Below are 19,895 nucleotides of genomic sequence, written 5' to 3' on the forward strand. Positions count from 1 at the left end.
TGTAAGCGAAACCATTATTCACTTGGAGATCCATGTTGAGATTGCGTTTATCTGATTGAGAGGGAGGACAATCAAAATTGGATGGTTGATTTGATGTATAGACAAAGGCCTAGGTCGGTTGGGTGATTAATTTGAGGGGACTGATACATAATCACGTCAAAAAGCGAGATATGTTATTTTGTATTATTTCAAGTATCGAAGTTATCCATTTCATACTGTAGAGGCAAAGGCAAAGAACACGTAGGTGGTTTATACAGGCACATTTAGAAGTTACACGCACTGTTGAATGTACAACCATTTCTATTCTACCAGGAGATGGCGCTCAATACAACATGTTTCCAGTTTTAGCCAATGGATCAGTGTCCATGTATACATACCTATTATGTGTTTATTTGGACAACAAGGGCCACAAGAAAAACATACAAAATTAAGAAATACACTAAATGAAAACAAATATGTGTTGATATTAGCCCCATGCATGACAAAAACAATATTATATTTTGACAAAACAAGTACCGGCCTTGCACCATATTTGCGTACCATGGCATACCATTGTAGGCTATACTCAAATAGCCAACTGCCAAAAATAAGAACGGCAGTGAATACTTCAAGTACAATAATTTGCAAACACTACGTCATGTAGCCTATATTTCTATCGAAACAGCATTATTAACTCAACAAGAGCGAAGTGCATCCTTCTATAATATTGGTCTACTGAAACTACCATAAACTTAAATGACCAAATTCATTTGACAGTATGATAACCATGCAGCGCCATTCATTTGCTTTATTTCATATTTCTGTTGAACATAAACGAATGCAGTAGGCAATCTGTGTGCACTTCCCCCGCATATTTGTCCAAATAGCGGAAGAGGTTTCACACCTTGCCATCTGAAAGCTATAGATGCATGATTAGATTAAAGATTTGCAAAATCATCATTAGCTATGTGGCCTATCGAGAGAGAAAAAAAGGCAGCAGCCCTCTTCTCTTTATAAGATAAGGTTGGCTTTTGAACGCATTAATAATTAGGATCATTGACTTATTAAGAACATTATTACAAACATATCACAAATAGCATACTGTAGCCTATATCCAATAAGAGCCCATGAAAATACAGCAATTCCTTTTGTGGAAAGGCAGGATATTCAATTGTTACAGCTGTAGGCTATAGCCTGCTTTGGGTGTGCATTATACACGATTTCGCTTGTATAACCCAAAGTAAATTTCAATTTAGTCTCAGCAGTGCTTGACTTGGACTGAAATAGGTTCCGGTACTCATTTTGGGTGCCGTTACTGTTTTTATTTAGGTTCAGGAGCGCCACACTACTTTTGAGCTAATATTCTATTAGAGGAACAGGAGCTCAAGCAGTAGAAAATGTGAGGTGCCGGTACTCAGCTCCGGTGAGCTCCTGCCCAAGTCAAGCAATGGTCTCCGGAGGATTTAATTAAACGCCTAAATGTTCAATATGACATTTTTTTATGTACTAGTCTACTATGGTTCTTATTAGCAACTGTATTATCGTTAGTGTTATTATTTCTAAATAATAACTGATTGTATTTATTATTAGTAGGCTACTTTATTATTAACAATGTTATTTTTGTTGCTGTTATTAGAATACTATTATTATTATTGTTATTTAAATATCCTAATATTCATACTATTAATTTTAAATAAGATTTCCTAATACACAAAAAATTCCCTACATTCACAATTATAACATGATAATTATATTTCTATGGCGGGAAAAACCCACAAATGAACAATAATTGTAATATTGTGTCATAGTCTTGTCCTAATCACAGCGCGCGCGCAAACCAAATAAAAGAGAACCAAACAGACATCTCAATAATGATAATCAAATCAAACCGGGAAAGTGTAAAAAAAACATTTTTTTTTAAAACGATGCAAAGGACGGAAACAATTTATAGGCCCTTACAAGTGACTGAAAATGTCACGTCGAATAGCCCTCATCTGTAATGGCCCCGTGTCTGCAAAAACACACAAATCAATCAAATTCACATAAACGTAATGTATTAGCTTAATCTGCATATTCTGTTTGCACTGCAGAGGTTTGTCACATTTTATTCAAAATAGAAGAGAGCTGTCGACAACGTTTATTTTCTAGCGGGTTGTATGATGGATTTGCAGGAGAAGAAATGTAGTCGATATGCTAATGAGTAATCACAAGTTCTACTGATGATAAACCATATGTTCTGTTTCCAGAGAAAACATGGGATTGTTGCCTTAGTAACTCGTTTATTCATCCTGTCACTGTTGGCACAAATCATTCTACCAATAGGAAAACAAATGTAAGAACAGTTTACCACATCCAAATTATTTTGTACTTCTGTAAGACGACAATAAAGAAAACACAAATACGTCTACTCCACCCAATTCCATGTTTGCACACAGAAAACAACCAAATTAAAGACTCTACATGCATAGAGTAAATGAATAGCCACAAAACGTCCTTATCGTCAAATGTGGAATTGTTCAAATAAAACATCCATTTGCAAGACGAGGAGGGCATGTCCATTTTGAGAACATAACCTACCAACCAAACGACACTTCTTCATGTAGGCTAGGCTACACTAAACTACAGCAGGTGGTCTGTCTTTCTCTCCCTGCACCGTTTAGTGATGGCTTTGATTCCTCCTCTGATATTGATTTTGTGTCAGGACTGTTTTCCTTTCCATGTCGGTCCCAAAGGGTCATTTGAAAAGAGTTTCTCAACTTTGAATATAGAATGCTTGGTGACCATTAATGCGTCCGTTGGTGTTTATTTGACACAACAACACACGTACATTTATAGATCTGTTGTTTCCCTATGAGCGCGGGACTATAGCGCCTGGGCTCATGAGCCCATGCGGACGAAGCGAACCCATTAAGCGCGCGGAATAGTGTGGTGTTGAGTAGATAGCAGGTTGCGGTCTCAAGAATGTACACCTGCAGTTGTACTCTGCCCTCCGTCACTCTGCAAATCCAAACACATTCCTTACAACAACCGTAGCTGCACCGGCCAGTGAGCAACGACAGCATGAGACAACTTTTCAAGCGAAACTAACTCCGCTATAAATAGCCTATCACAACGAACAAATATATTTATTTAGCCTAATGAAAGTTTATTTCATCTTCTTTCTTTTCGTTTGTAGGCCTCATTCATGTCAACAACTTGCACCCAGACATACATAAAGTGAGCTCCAGAAGTATTGAGCCAGTGACAAATGTTTTGGCCCTGTACTCCAGCACTTTATATTTGAAATGATACAATGACTATGAGGTTAAAGTGCAGACGGGCAGCTTTAATTGAAGAGACTTTCATCCAAATTGGGTGAACCATTTTGAAATTACAGTATATTTTGTACATAGTCGTCCGTCCGTCCCGTCCCCCACACAATTTTAGGGACCAAAAGTATTGGGACAAATTCACTTATGTGTATTGAAGTAGTCAAAAGTTTAGTATTGATCCATATTCCTAACATGCAATGATACATAAAGCTTGTGACTACAAACTTGTTGGATGCATTTGCTATTTGCTTTAGCCCAATAGAAATAAATGGTAAATAATGTATTGTGTCATTTTTTAGTCACTTTTATTGTAAATAAGAATAGAATATGTTTCTATGTTTCTAAACACTTCTACATTAATGTGGATGCTATCATGATTGCAGATCGTCCTGAATGAATCGTGAATAATGATGAATGAGAAAGTTACAGACTCACAAATATCATACCCCCAAGACATGCTAACCTCTTACCATTACAATAACGGGAGGTTAGTTACTTTTGTTGGGGTAACGAACAGAGCCAAAACAACAAAAAATATGCCACTGTCCCAGTACTTTTGGAGCTCACTGTATGCCTATTGTACGATTGTAGGCCTGTGCTATTAGCCGATGTCATAGATTGCATCTGTTAATGTCTGCTATACAGTTATTAACTCTATGTCATTTAGATATAGGCTCTAAAACTGTCACTACAGACCCTGGTTCGATTCCAGGCTGTATCACAACCAGCCGTGATTGGGAGTCCCATAAGGGGACAATTGGCCCAGCGTTGTCCGCGTTTGGCCCGGGGTAGGCCGTCGTTGTAAATAAGAAATCGTTCTTAACTGTTAACTGTTAACTAGTTAAATAAAGATTAAATAAATAAATTAAGCTTTTATTATACCCATCGGCAATATAACTTCCTGAAAATGCCGACATTTGATAGGGAACTGTCTTCATACATAATACACTCATTGCCACTTTATTGGGAAACAAAAATATAATGTTTTAACCTGTTTGCATTTGAAATATTAAGTACAATATGACAACACACATGCTTGCATGGAATAGGCCTATTTATTTATTTGTCTGCAGAAGAGGAAATATATTTTAATATAAGTTTCACAAATGAAACATACTTTTCCAATAACTATAGCCCTAAATGTTGCAAGGAATATATAAAATACATATCTAAAGTATTATAGACATTGGGTTCCAATTGAAACCAGAAATAGCTCAACTAAAGGACCTGACATTGAGACAAATTTAATTAATAACTTTACAAATCACACACTCCACATGGGATGTTCTCAATCAAACTATATTACATCAATTAAACATTCCATTCATTCCAATTATTCAACAGAATCAACTTAATAAAATGACTCCTCCAATGGCCCTGAATCCATTTACTCTCTCAATGCTTGTGTAATTTATGCCCTAGTTCTGGAAAAAGAGTGCCAAATAGTTTTTAATCTAATAACGACAATTAGTTATTACAATTAGTAGAACTTCGTAGAATACACAGATGGAATACCTAATGCCATTAGATGGAGCCTGAGGTTTGTTAAAATGGGGTTGGGTAAGGGGAGGGGCACACAATACACAACAGCACATTTTTTTAAAGCTGAACCTTGCACTTTGCTTCACACCCACTGAGAAGCCCTTCAGATATTGGAGTTGGAGGGCTGAAGTCTTTGTTCCACATCCTGGTCAGCCCTCCGTCCCGACAGCTAGGCTGCCAAATGATTGTTGGAGTGTCTACTCTCTTTAATATTTCAGCAATATTGCCATCCCCTTAGTCAAAACTTAAACATAAAACAATAAATGTATCCTCTGGATGCCCCCATAGGGAGCAGTTCAAGTTCTACAAATTAGGATAGCTAAATATTATGATAACCTTTTCCGTCTTAATTTGCAGTGGAGTCTGAACACATGCTAGGATCAACATCAATTACTGTGCAACATTTCAAGTGCATGGTTCATGGAAGTGTCAGGGAGTTACCGGTGTGGAAAACGGGGTCCCGGGATAGGGGCTGGGATGGGATCAACCTTGCTGCACCGCACTGTGCCAGAGAGCATCATGGGAACTGATTTAGGCCAAACACAAATGTGCTGTTGTCTGTATCCACTGCAGGCTATTGTCTTTGTGCGGGTAGAGAAAATCTGAAGTCATGAAGCAATTTTCCTGTCAATTCATCTTGAGACAGATTCACATACGCATGTTCACAGGCTTTCTCTCCCGTCTCCCTCAAGGTCTGTTTGCCTGGGATTTCACACTTTGCCTGTTTATGCTCATATCATTGTTTGTTATGTTACTGCTAGCTGTTTGGTAACAGAGTAGTTAAGAGGCTCACATAGAATTTCCGTGCTGATCGCTCAATATTCACTCTGCTGCAAAATGTCTCTGTGCCTGACTCTGACTAGGAGAGAGAGAGAGATAGGTCTATAGATAAAAAGCCCTGATTATTCCACCGTACTCTCCTAGAAGTTGTTGGACTAAGTTATTCTGAGTCATCACTTCTCTCTCTCTCTCTCCGGCTGCCAGTGCAGAGCCACCCGGGCGAGCGAGAAGCCCCTCTGTGTCTGAAATGTAATAGTTGGCATCAATGGTCACACCCTGCCTTGCACGCAAGGGGCCAGGAGCAGAAGTGGTCGAGCAGGGAAGCATTTCCCTTATTGCCCCCACCAACAACGTCCACCACCACTACAGCAAACTCTGTGCGGTCACAACACCAACACTGCATCGTCCCTGTGTGTTTGCGTTAAGAGTGGTTTGCCAGACTGACCAAGCAAGCGGGTGCACTGTGCTGGGATTGAGGGAGACAGGCATTGGATGCCTAGCTGCGAAGTCTCTGCTTGTTCTTGGGCAATAATGGTGGAGATTAGTGGGATTACAGGCTTGGCAGGGGGAGTCAGGTTTAGGGTTTTAACAAACCTTCCTCTCTGGCAATCCATCGACACAGCAGGTCAATGTTAGTGTTCCTCTACGCTACACGGGTCTACCCGGGTCTACCCTTAGTGCTGTCTGTTGATCATGATTCCTCTCCAAAGCATGTTATTCTTCTAATTAGCAATTGAGAGGAATGTAAATATTGGTCTTAACTCTAACTGGGCTGGGCCTGCTCATGTTAAGATGCGTACTTAGCACTCTGAGCAGCTTTCTTTGTGTCACTGATGTGCTGTTTCTGTCTGTCAGTCCACCCACTCTCTATCTCCTGCTCAGTCAGTCAATGGTTATATCACGGAACTATTTTATTCGGATGAATTATCCGTCTGCGTGCCAGTTGCCGGGGAAAGTAGGTCAGATACTGGTTTGGTTTCACAGACAGTAGAATGTTGATGAGAGCTGGACCTCAGTGAATTTGTCTGAAGGAAAAAAGAAGCAAAAACATACAATCAGCTTATCATGTACAGCAGGATAGCAGTTTCTGTTTTTTCACATGTTCATGTAATGTTTGAACATCTCTTTTATAGAAGAGAGTTCATGAGAATAATCTGTAGAATCAAAAGTGAAATGAAAATATGTCATATCCTGTGTCGAATAAGAATGCTTTGAAAATACAAAATAACATATCCATTTTATTTTCCAGGCTCTTGAGTGCTAGTGTAGTTTCTCCCTACCCACTGAGTTTGACAGGCTTTTGACTGACCTGTGTGTGATTACATAAATAAGATGGAGGAACTCCTTTGTGTCTCAGACTTGAGATGAATGCGAATGTGTGTATGTTCTTCTTGGATAGCTCTATCTGTGCCACTGAGTCTGGCTTTAATTCCAGTTTGTCTACAAATTAATAATTCATGTGTTGGATTCACGTCTCTATTTCAACCAAAATCTCGATTAAAGAATAAGACTAAATTGAATCTAATTAAACTGCAAATGAACTTTAAATACAGTTTGATTTGATTTAATCATGTTGTTTAACTTTTATTTTTGTTTGAGATGGAGACGTGAGTCTAACATATTTATTAATTAACTTGTAGATATCCATTTAAAATCAACCAGAGCTTGAATCCCTAGGCTTATATGTATTGTCAATTTTTTTGTTGAATCCTGGGCTGAATTGAAACAATAGCTGTTGATGACTCGCCAAATGCTATATAGGCCTAAATAGCATCATTGATTGTACATGATTGACATATCAAAGCTAAGCAGGGCTAGGCTTGGTTAAAATCCTGGATGGGACACCGAAGTGATAGCTTGTAGATAGATCAACTCTTCAGTAGGAGGGGCTGCCAAACCTATTGTTTTTTTATTTTCTTATAGTGAGTATTACGTTGAAAATCTGACATTGTTTCAAAGGTACAAATTCAAAATATTTTATACTAGGTCTGTCTAGGTTGAAAATTGGTTACGATCAGGGTTGGGTAGCTTCCTTTCTAAATGTAATCCATTATAGTTACTAGTTAAAATAATTAATCAGTAACATAACTTTTGGATTACCTAAACTCAGTAACATAATCTGATTACATTCAGTTACTTTTAGATTACTTTCCCCATAAATAGCACTAGAAGAAGACAAAAATATATGTTACCAATTGAACAACATTTATTGTATGATAAGTCAATGTTAAAGTTTACATAGCTGGCCATATATAGATGTTAAATGTTACTTTATAAAAAAAAAATGTACTTGTTTAAATGTATATATTGAAAGGTTTCTGGTTTGCTCAGTTCATTTATTACATTTCTTTGTTGCTCTAAATGTAAACGTTATTTAGCCTATTTCTCTTTTCTGTCTGGATAACTCATAGATGGTGGACAATCTATTCCTAGTATTTACGGAATGTCTGTCTCTTACCAACTGAATACCGTTGTGAATAGAACTTGGCCGTTTTAAATGATGTATATTATGAAGTAAAATAAGCATGTTCCTTTCAATTATCTTATCAATTGATGACCAACCAAGAACATTGCACATGACTGCAACAGAAGAACCATATCTCCACCTTAAAACAATCCTTGCTGCTTTGTTCTGTGCATTCTGCTGTCTCTAGAGAGTTGAAAACAGCAGGTCTGGGACAGGTAGCACGTCCGGTGAACAGGTCAAGGTTCCATAGCTGCAGGCAGAACAGTTGAAACTGGAGCAGCAGCATGGCCAGGTGGACTGGGGACAGCAAGGAGTCATCATGCCAAGTAGTCCTGAAGCATGGTCCTAGGGCTCAGGTCCTCCGAGAGAGAGAAAGAGAGAATTACAGAGAGCATACTAAAATTCACAAAGGACACCGGATAAGACAGGAGAAATACTCCAGATATAACAGACTGACCCTAGCCCCCCGGCACATAAATTACTGCAGCATAAATACTGGAGGCTGAGACATGAGGGGTCAGGAGACACTGTGGCCCCATCCGATGATACCCCCGGACAGGGCCAAACAGGCAGGATATGATATAAGAATAGGACTTGGAAATATGGAAGTATAGATTAGCCAAATTGCTTTACCTGAGCATAAACCCAAACTAAGGACCATTTAGCCAACCCTACTCTGTTGATTATGATTTTGTTGTCATGGAGGACTGATTGGGCTCATTGATTTGAGTTTGAAAATAAATACTGCGCTCATGGAATGGATTGCTTTGAGCGCTACTGAAAAGTGCTATTTACATGTGAAAAATGACTGCCATGTGCTGCATTTGCTATAGGCCTATTGTTGACCTTTTTTTTAGTGACACTTTGTTTTAAAGGGCAGATCCACAGATGAAACATAACAAATGGCCAACCTGCCTCTGTTTTGGTAAAAAGCTGAGGAATGGGCCTGGAGAAATGTAACCACTCTCAGATTAATAGACAGAGCTATAGATGCAAGGACTGACCATCCATGATATCAACATGATTGTTTATGAGGCTATATTATGAGGCTAAACAATGTTTATTTACATTTACAATGTTTACAAACATTGGAGTTCAACAAACTTATATTTTGGGTTCTTATGGAGAGTGAAAGTCGATTTGAGCTCCTGAAGCATTTATAAGATATATACATCCAGTACCAGTCAAAAGTTTGGACACACCTACTCATTCAAGGGTTTTTCTTAATTTTTACTATTTTATACATTGTAGAATAATAGTGAAGACATCAAAACTATTAAATAACACATATGGAATCATGTAGTAACCCAAAAAGTGTTAAACAAATCAAAATATAGCCATCATTTTCCTTGATGACAGCTTTGCACACTCTTGGCATTCTCTCAACCAGCTTCATGCGGTCGCTACCTGGAATGCATTTCAATTAACAGGTGTGCCTTGTTAAAAGTGAATTTGTGGAATTTCTTTCCTTAATGTGTTTGAGCCAATCAGTTGTGTTGTGACAAGGTAGGGGTGTTATACAGAAGATAGCCCTATTTGGTAACAGACCAAGTCCATATTATGGCAAGAACAGCTCAAATAAGCAAAGAGAAACGACAGTCCATCATTACTGTAAGACATGAAAGTCAGTCAATATGGAACATTTCAAGAACTTTTAAAGTTTCTTCAACTGCAGTCACAAAAACCATCAAGTGCTATGATGAAACTGGCTCTCATGAGGTCTGCCACAGGAATGGAAGACACAAAGTTATCTCTGCTGCAAAGTATAAGTTCCTTAGAGTTACCAACCTCAGAAATTGCAACCCAAATAAATGCTTCATCAACTGTTCAGAGGAGACTGCATGAATCAGGCCTTCATGGTTGAATTGCTGCAAAGAAACCACTATTAAAGGACACCAATAAGAAGAGACTTGCTTGGGCCAAGAAACACGAGCAATGGACATTAGACCAGTGGAAATCTGTTTTGAGATTTTTGGTTCCAACCGCTGTGTCGTTGTGAGCCGCAAAGTAGGTGAACGGATGATCTCGGCACGTGTGGTTCACACCATGAAGCATGGAGGAGGAGGTGGGATGGTATGGGGGTGCTTTGCTGGTGACACTGTCTGTGATTTATTTAGAATTCAAGGCACTCTTAACCAGCATGTCTACCACAGCATTCTGCAACGATATGCCATCCCATCTGGTTTGTGCTTAGTGTGACTATCATTTGTTTTTCAATAGGACAATGACCCAACACACCTCCAGGCTGTGTAAGGGCTATTTGACCAAGAAGGAGAGTGATGGCTTGCTGCATCAGATGACCTGGCCTCGACAATCACCCGACCTCAACCCAATTGAGATGGTTCGGGATGAGTTGGACTGCAGAGTGAAGGAAAAGCATCCAACGAGTACTTAGCATAGTACTCAAGTACTCAGCATATCCTTCTAGACTGTTGGAAAAGCATTCCAGGTGAAGCTGGTTGAGAGAATGTCAAGAGTGCGCAAAGCTGTCATCAAGGCAAAGGGTGGGTACTTTGAAGAATCTCAAATTTCAAATATATTTTGATTTATTTAACACTTTTTTGGTTACTGTATGATTCCATATGTGTTATTTCATTGTTTTGATGTCTTCACTATTATTCTACAATGTAGAAAATAGTAAAAATGAAGAAAAACCCTTGAATGAGTAGGTGTGTCCAAGTTTTTGACTGGTACTGTAAATATAATTTATTAGTCAAAAAATTACTGTAGCCTACAAACGCCTATTCCTGCTCCTATCCGCAATCCATCAAACACATTTGGTGTGTCATCATAGTGGTCTCTGTCTTGTCAAACTCGCTCAGGTGGAACAAACATAAACTTTCATATTTTTTCAATGATGATTTGAATGGCATTGAGAAAACAGAGAAGTGTCAGATTTTTTTTCGCAAACATCCTTTCTGAATTTAAAAGTAATCCTCTAAGTAATCATCTAGTTTGTCAAAAGTATCTGTAATCAGATTACGATATTTTTGCTAGTAATGTAACGGATTACAGTTGCTGGGTTTTTGTTACTCCCCAACCCTGGTTACGATGATGACATAATCCTGTGGTTGAAATTTTACCCTCAAAACAAAAGTGTATTACTTTTTTCAAAGCCAATGTATTTTCCACATAGATTCCATGTCACAATACATTGAAAAATGATATTGAAACAACATTGATTTAAGCTGTTTGTAATGTTTATTTTATAGTATAGTGTATATATACAGTGAGCTGTCAAGTAATGCATCGACTCCAAACACAAGACTCACAATAACATTTCCTAAAAAGGATGGAACATTTTCTCCTAAACCAGCTTCTTCCAAAACCTTTAAACTGTATCATTTAGATGGCAAGTAAAACACCATCAAAGTAATTGTTCCTATGTGAAAAGCAATATAGGGCTTTTAATTTTATTTTTTAAAGCAAGTTCTTCTCATCCTAAATTAATGCCCTTAATTAATTCCATCTTACTTTTAATGTCCTTTAAAAAGAGATATAGGGAGAGACAATACAAAAATGAGTGTCCGGATCATAATGAAGGGTATGTTCAGCGGTTGATTTAAAGAATTAGGAATTGTGCAAGCATCCCTCCAGTTCGCTGGATTTTTTAATGAGTAAATATTAACAGTAATGGCATGCAATTTTCCCGGTCGTACTCACCTTGCTCTCTCTGTTATTCACCACGCTGACACCAGTGGTGTAGGCTGAAGCCGTGTATAACGTCACCTTGGTAACCATAATCATAAAAGACCCCTAAGTGAGAAAGAGAAAATTAGAGTCCAGGGCTTTAATAAGGGCCCCTATGACAAACCAATGTTCTAAAGGCATGAAATGAGAGTTACTTTCATATGAGCATCATCATCTCAATCAGAGTGAGGGAGATTGGATAACTGTCCATTACAGAGACCCCAGGATAGCTTCAATTTGAACAGGAACTAAAGGAAAAATAATAAAGTCCCTTGATTGGTTTCTCTCTCACGTGTCCTTTGGATAAAGAGGTTTTGTGGTAAAATACCTGTTAAGCATGCAACAAACTTGTATAGTTCTGAATGATAATCTCAATGTTCAGTATATGATGGATTTTGTAATGTTCTACTTTCTGACTGAGAGAGTATTACTTTGACCTAAATCAGAGAGAGAAGAAAATTCTCACGACATTTTAGAGGTGTTGAGAGCAAGTGGATTTTGTGATTTAATCTTAGATTCTATCACCTCTAATGTGTAAATGTTTGATAGGAAAGACATATTGCAGTCTCACAGCCTGTAATTCTACATATATGTAAAACATTTTTTTTCCTAATGTCATCCAAGACTGATTTCATTGGGATTCCTCTTTCTGATTAAATAAATATATATATATATTGATGTCTGGTTCAACTCAAGGTGTCATTACATTTTTTTTATCCAATGTTACAATATTTTCACATGACCCACCCCTTGTACTGTGAAATAAATTGCACCCCCATCCCCCCTTAGAATGAACTCAAAATAATGTTTACGGCCACTAGTAATAATAACTGTATCAATCCTGTGTTCATAAACATGGATATTGACTTTGCCACTTCAGCATGCTTTTGTGGCACGGGTGATGTCACGCAGGGCTATGGGCCAGAAGGTTGAGGGTTCACCGACCACCATGGACGAGCTCACTCGCACTGGCTGTTTCATTACTATACGATTAGAGCCAGTTGTCGTCAATGATCAGCTAGGGGGAAATATTTTGATGCCATATTTATAATTATATAAAATATATGCATAGAATTTTCCACCAACAGGTTTCTGTGCCAATGCACCAGACAACCAATAAACAAAGCATACCGACTTCGGGCATTTCATTATCATGGTTTACGTTTTCAACACCACAATAAATAGACTGTCAATCTTGACAAATATAATATTACATACCTCTCTACCTTGTAGACTTACCCAGGATCGAAGACTTAGCTAGACAATCTCCGAATGTCATTCAACTTTTTGGTGTTTTGTAACAGATGTCTCTTTCCATTCATCAAATGGCCGCTGCACAGTTTGGATTGATTGATTTCTTTTATACATATACGGTGCCTTAAGAAAGTATTCACACCCCTTGATTTATTCCACATTTTGTTATGTTACAGCCTGAATTCAAAATTGATTCAATGTTTTTATTTCTCACCCATCTACACACAATACCCCATAATGCCAAAGCGAAAACTTGTTTTGAGACATTTTTGCAAATGTATTGAAAATGAAATGCAGATAAAGATCACCCCTGAGTCAATACTTTGTTGAAACAACTTTGGCAGCTGAGAGTCTTTAAGAGTTTTCCACACCTGGATTGTGCAACATTTTCCCATTTTATTATTTTCCCATTTCTTCAAGCTGTCAATTTGGTTCTGGATCATTGCTAGACAACCATTTTAAGTCAACTGTAACTCGGCCACTCAGGAACATTCACTGTCTTCTTGGTACGCAACTCCAGTGTAGATTTGGCCTTGTGTTTTAGGTTATTGTCCTGCTGAAAGCTGAATTCATCTCCCAGTGTCTTGTGGAAAGGAGACTGAACCAGGTTTTCCTCTAGGATTTTACCTGTGCTGAGCGCCATTCCATTTATTTTTTATCCTGGAAAAACTCCCCAGTCCTTAATGTTTACAAGCAGACACATAACACGATTCAGCCACCACTATGCTTGAAAATATGGAGAATGGTACTCAGTAATGTGTTGTATTGGGCACAAAATAATCTGAAACAAAACCAAAACAGACAGCAAATGCATCCAACAAGTTTGTATGGTCACAAGCTTGATGCAATCATTGTGTGCTTGGAATATGGGACCAAATAAACTTTTGACTACACATATAAGTGAATTTGTCCTGACACATTTGGTCCCCTAAAACGGGGGAACTTGGTACAAAAGTGCTGTAATTTCTAAATGGTTCACCCGATATGGATGAAAATACCCTCAAATTAAAGCTGACAGTCTGCACTTTAACCTCATCCTCAACCTCATCATTTCAAATCCAAAGTTGCTGTAGTACAGAGTCAAAACAACAACAAAAATGCACTGTCCCAATACTTTGAGCTCACTGAAAGTGGCAACATTATTATAGGATGACTTAGTAGAATGATGATCTGTAACTGACAGCGCATCTCAGTATCAGAAGTAAAAATCCAGCCAGACTGGCCTTCTACTGTGCCTTTCACAAACTGTTCAGAGTAGACCCACAACTGATCCAAATGGAATGAAACATTCATATCACAGGGCTTCTGCACCAGTATTCAAATAAAATGTTCACTGTAGCCTAGAGTAGAATTATATACTCACTTATGCGAACAATAATGCAATTATTCATTGCATTGTGGTGTTGTAGGCTAGTGTAGTTAGGATAATTGTTTTGTCTCTAAACGAGACCAATAGGGGAGTTTTTTGAGCTAGACAAACGATCCACCTACCACTATTGTCACTATGACTGGTGGATAGAGGGCAGGATAGACATAATTGCATAAGGGATGTACCAAAACACCTTCATATAGAGGAGGTGCATGAAGCAGATGAGGGAATTTGGCTAGGATGGAAGAAATGACATAGTAAAACCTGCAAAAGAGTGAATGTAAACCAGGGGAAAAAAACGCATTACCCTCTCCTGTGCCCAATAAAACAAATACACACACAACCCTCTCCAAAGCAAAAGAAAAGAGTTTGACAACCCTCCCCTATTTTGGAACCTCCTCCAGGATCTGTCCCTTACTGGTTGTAGTGTCCTTTACCATCCATGTGGATTACTGTATATACTGTAGGAGAGGCTAGACGCCTGGATCAAGGTTACTGGAGTATCTATGTGTACTTCTGCGGGGGGCCAATAGGGGGCACTATACACTGCACACTCTACTGCCCCAAAATCTACCTTACAGTGACAAGAACACTGGTGTAGAGGCTACTGTCCACTAACTAATCTCCAACTTCCATTTACCTGCACCCAAGGCCATTACAGCAGAATACTTTCAAACTGCTTGTATTTTTTAAGAAAAAATATCCAAAATCTTACTTCAAAATGTTTTTGACAATAATTGAAACACTCTTAATAGTATTTGAAACCAGGTCTGGTTGTAAATGCAATATAACATCCAGTAGGTTGACTGTGGGTACACAAAAACCTAGTAACATGACCATGTCTTTGTAGAAATGGATGAAAATTGCACTTGTTTGCAAATTGCTAGCCACTATTCAGTTGAATTTTGTTTATTTAGCCATACTGTGTTTTCCTAGAAGAGATAGTGTCTGCCTCACAAAATCACTATTTTTTTAATTCAGCCCCATAAGCCCATGTCTCTTTAGCCTGTTTTGAGTTCCTACAGATGATCTGTGGCTGGCCGGCATACATTACATTACATTACTGACATACATTACATTACTGACATACATTACATTACATTACTGACATACATTACATTACATTACAGACATACATTACATTACATTACTGACATACATTACATTACATTACATTACATTACATTACTGACATACATTACATTACTGACATACATTACATTACTGACATACATTACATTACTGACATGCATGACATTACATTACTGACATGCATGACATACATTACATTACTGACATACATTACATTACTGACATACATTACATTACTGACATACATTACATCACTGACATACATTACATCACTGACATACATTACATTACATCACTGACATACATTACATTACATCACTGACATACATTACATTACATCACTGACATACATTACATTACATCACTGACATACATTACATTACATCACTGACATACATTACATTACTGACATACATTACATTACATCACTGACATACATTACATTACATTACATTACATTACTGACATACATTACATTACATTACTGACATACATTACATTACATCACTGACATACATTACATTACATCACTGACATACATTACATTACATCACTGACATACATTACATTACATCACTGACATACATTACATTACTGACATACATTACATCACTGACATACATTACATTACTGACATACATTACATTACATTACTGACATACATTACATTACTGAAATACATTACATTACTGACATACATTACATTACATTACTGACATACATTACATTACAGACATTTACATTACTGACATACATTACATTACTGACATACATTACATTACTGACATACATTACATTACATTACTGACATACATTACATTACTGACATACATTACATTACAGACATACATTACATTACATCACTGACTTACATTACATTACTGACATACATTACATTACATTACTGACATACATACATTACATTACATCACTGACATACATTACATTACTGACATACATTACATTACATCACTGACATACATTACATTACTGACATACATTACATTACTGACATACATTACATTACATCACTGACATACATTACATCACTGACATACATTACTCTGGTGGGAGCTAAAGCTACAGAGCTACAGTTTGTACTACTCATTCTATTCTTGTTATGTACTGGATTACAATTCTGTATTTTATGTTCAGGAGAAAAGTTTAAAAAAGAAAATGAATTAAGGACAATGTAATTGGCCAAAGTAATTGTCCTCAGTCTATTTACATGAAACACATTCTTTTTCAACCAAGTGTCACAAATAGTTTGCCTAGCTGACATTACTTGTGCCTAGAGGAATCTAATTAGACAGTCACATGAAGTAAGCCTCTGTGTTCCTCATTTAAAGCAGCGTCACATGGCTAAGAAAAACACATTATTTGGGCTTTGTGACTTAAGGGCTTTGTGACTGTTTCAACACATCAAACACCTTTTCAAATTACTGCTTTGACAACCTCTCTGTAGTAGTTTCCCAGTTTGATTCGAAGTGATCTGGGTTATATTCCGATAGACTCTTATTAGTCTGTAAATATTTCTTTGATAGTTGTAGGTATGATTTGCCTACTGTAATGATTATGGTATAGGAATATTTCACATGATTACCAGTTTAGTCTCTGCATCTTTAAATAATGAACCAAGTATGCTATATTTGACATTACCTAACATCAAATCATTGTAGACATTACAGGTTTTGCTCATGTATCTTTGAATAATTAGTATATTTGACCTGAGCATAACATCAAATATTTTAGCTATTTTATTCACCTAAGAGAAATGTGCAGCCATATTCTCCCCCAGCTGACTGAGCTAGAGGTGACCTGACACCGCTGCTGACAACTGGACTGGATTTCACCTACTATGTCATCTATACGCCCGACTGTTTACAAATATTCTGATCCAAGGCATGTTGACTTGGTCATGGTTGTTTATACCAGTGGTCCAACAGTATTAATCAACAGACTGCGGAGGTATATGAAGAGACTGGTTCCCTGGCTAGAGAAGATAAACAACACTCTGGTGGCCCATGATGAGTTCAGCCCGAGGAGAGAAGATAGAGAGAAAGGGCGGGTGAGACAGAAAGGGCGGGTGAGACAGAATGAGAAGGAGAGAGAATGAGAGGGAGAGAGAGAGAGAGAGAGAGAGAGAGAGAGAGAGAGAGAGAGAGAGAGAGAGAGAGAGAGAGAGAGAGAGACAGACAGACAGACAGACAGACAGACAGACAGACAGACAGACAGACAGACAGACAGACAGACAGACAGACAGACAGACAGACAGACAGACAGACAGACAGACAGACAGACAGACAGAAAGAGTCGTGTAGGAGCTGGCTGTTCCTCATAACCTCTGATAACCTCGACCTTGGGGGCGTAAAAAGTCATTCTGGGATGACAGAACTCCTCGCCATGCAGTAGGAAACTAGCCTAGACCTATTGTAGTTCAGCTAGCAGCTGAAATGGTTAGCCTAGACGTACTCCTTGTTCAGCTAGCAGCTGTAATGGTTAACCCAGACCTACTCTAGTTCAGCTAGCAGCTGTAATGGCTAGCCTAGACCTACTCTAGTTCAGCTAGCATCTGTAATGGTTCGCCTAGACCTACTCTAGTTCAGCTAGCAGCTGTAATGGTTAACCTAGACCTACTCTAGTTCAGCTAGCATCTGTAATGGTTAACCTAGACCTACTCTAGTTCAGCTAGCAGCTGTAATGGCTAGCCTAGACCTACTCTAGTTCAGCTAGCATCTGTAATGGTTAGCCTAGACCTACTCTAGTTCAGCTAGCATCTGTAATGGTTAACCTAGACCTACTCTAGTTCAGCTAGCATCTGCAATGGTTAGCCTAGACCTACTCTAGTTCAGCTAGCAGCTGTAATGGTTAACCTAGACCTACTCTAGTTCAGCTAGCAGCTGTAATGGTTAGCCTAGACCTACTCTAGTTCAGCTAGCAGCTGTAAAGGTTAACCTAGACCTATTGTAGTTCAGCTAGCAGCTGTAATGGTTAGCCTAGACCTACTTCTAGTTCAGCTAGCAGCTGTAATGGTTAGCCTAGACCTATTGTAGTCCAGTTAGAACTGCACTGAGAGGAGAGCTGGTTAGAAGGAGGTAGTAGATAGTCTTGCAAGATAGAATTATTGTTATTCCAAGTGTTGTGATCAAAACAGGTATTGTATGTGGCCGAAATCTGCACTGTGAGAGGAGGGTAGTAATCCAATCTCAGTTTTGTAAGGGGCTATTTAATGATTGGAGTATGTAGTCTGAACATCATAATATTACACTGGCCCTTTGTCTGTGCTTTTTGTGCGAATCAGTGCTAATCAAAGAGTCCATTTTCTACTTGAGGTAGATTGGTAAATTATTACACATTCACCAAATGTGTGTCACAACGAGCGCCAAAACCACCATGCAATCACATCACACTGAATCTGAAGTATGTAAAAAAAATTATAATAATGAAATGGGGCTTTTGATTTATTTCGTAATAAAAGGTGTAACGGAACGATGCTGTGAGACATATTGTATTTATGCATACGATATACTGCCTAAACAGATTCAAGAAGGGCTAAAGAAGTTGTTACATTAGATAGTCACTGATTGTGCATACACAAATGTGCCAATACTAAATCTGAGAACATGTTATTCATTATTATCATTCATACTTCTAACTACTTGGAATATCTGACCCCTTTGATATTTGTTGTGAGAAGGGGGGGGGGGGGGGGGGGGGGGGGGATCTTTTTGCACGTTTAAAATATGGATAGCTCTCAACCATATGCTCAATGTAAATAGATGGGTCGGTGCTTTTCTGTGGATATTTGTCATTATCTGAAGATTTGACGATTAATGCAAAGTAATTCTATTCATAGATTTATTCATAGCTTTCTCTTTCCACTGCTTGCATAACGATATAAGGTGGAGGGTCATTACATTGCCAAGTGGAAGTCTACACACTCCTTGCGGTCTTCACATTTTGCTGCCTTAAAATTCAATCCCAAAAAAGGGATTACATTAGATTTTTTTCCTACAGATCTACACGACCTACTCCAGAGAAAGCCCAGAGAAAGTGGACATAATTGAGAGCAATGGATGGTTGACAGTCCAATTTATTTTCTAACATAATGACCATTTGCAGCCAATGTCTAGAGGAATGACTCTTAACAGCTAGAGGACAAAGGCCAGAATTGGCACAAGCAATTTCCTTGATGACACAAAATACAACATCTATTTACAAAATACAAAACGCTAAACATATTGTTCAACGGGGCATATTGAGTTATGTTTAATCCTATACATTCCTTTGTACCTTCAGTCCCTTGTGCTTTTCTTGCTGGCCCTTATTTGATAAAATCAGGTGGGAGAAGCTAGTGAGAAAAGAGTGATGAACACTACAGTGACACTGGCAATGTTTCTAATACTTCAAG

The sequence above is a fragment of the Oncorhynchus kisutch genome, linkage group LG7, assembly GCF_002021735.2.
Source record: "Oncorhynchus kisutch isolate 150728-3 linkage group LG7, Okis_V2, whole genome shotgun sequence".
Lineage (NCBI taxonomy): Eukaryota > Metazoa > Chordata > Actinopteri > Salmoniformes > Salmonidae > Oncorhynchus > Oncorhynchus kisutch.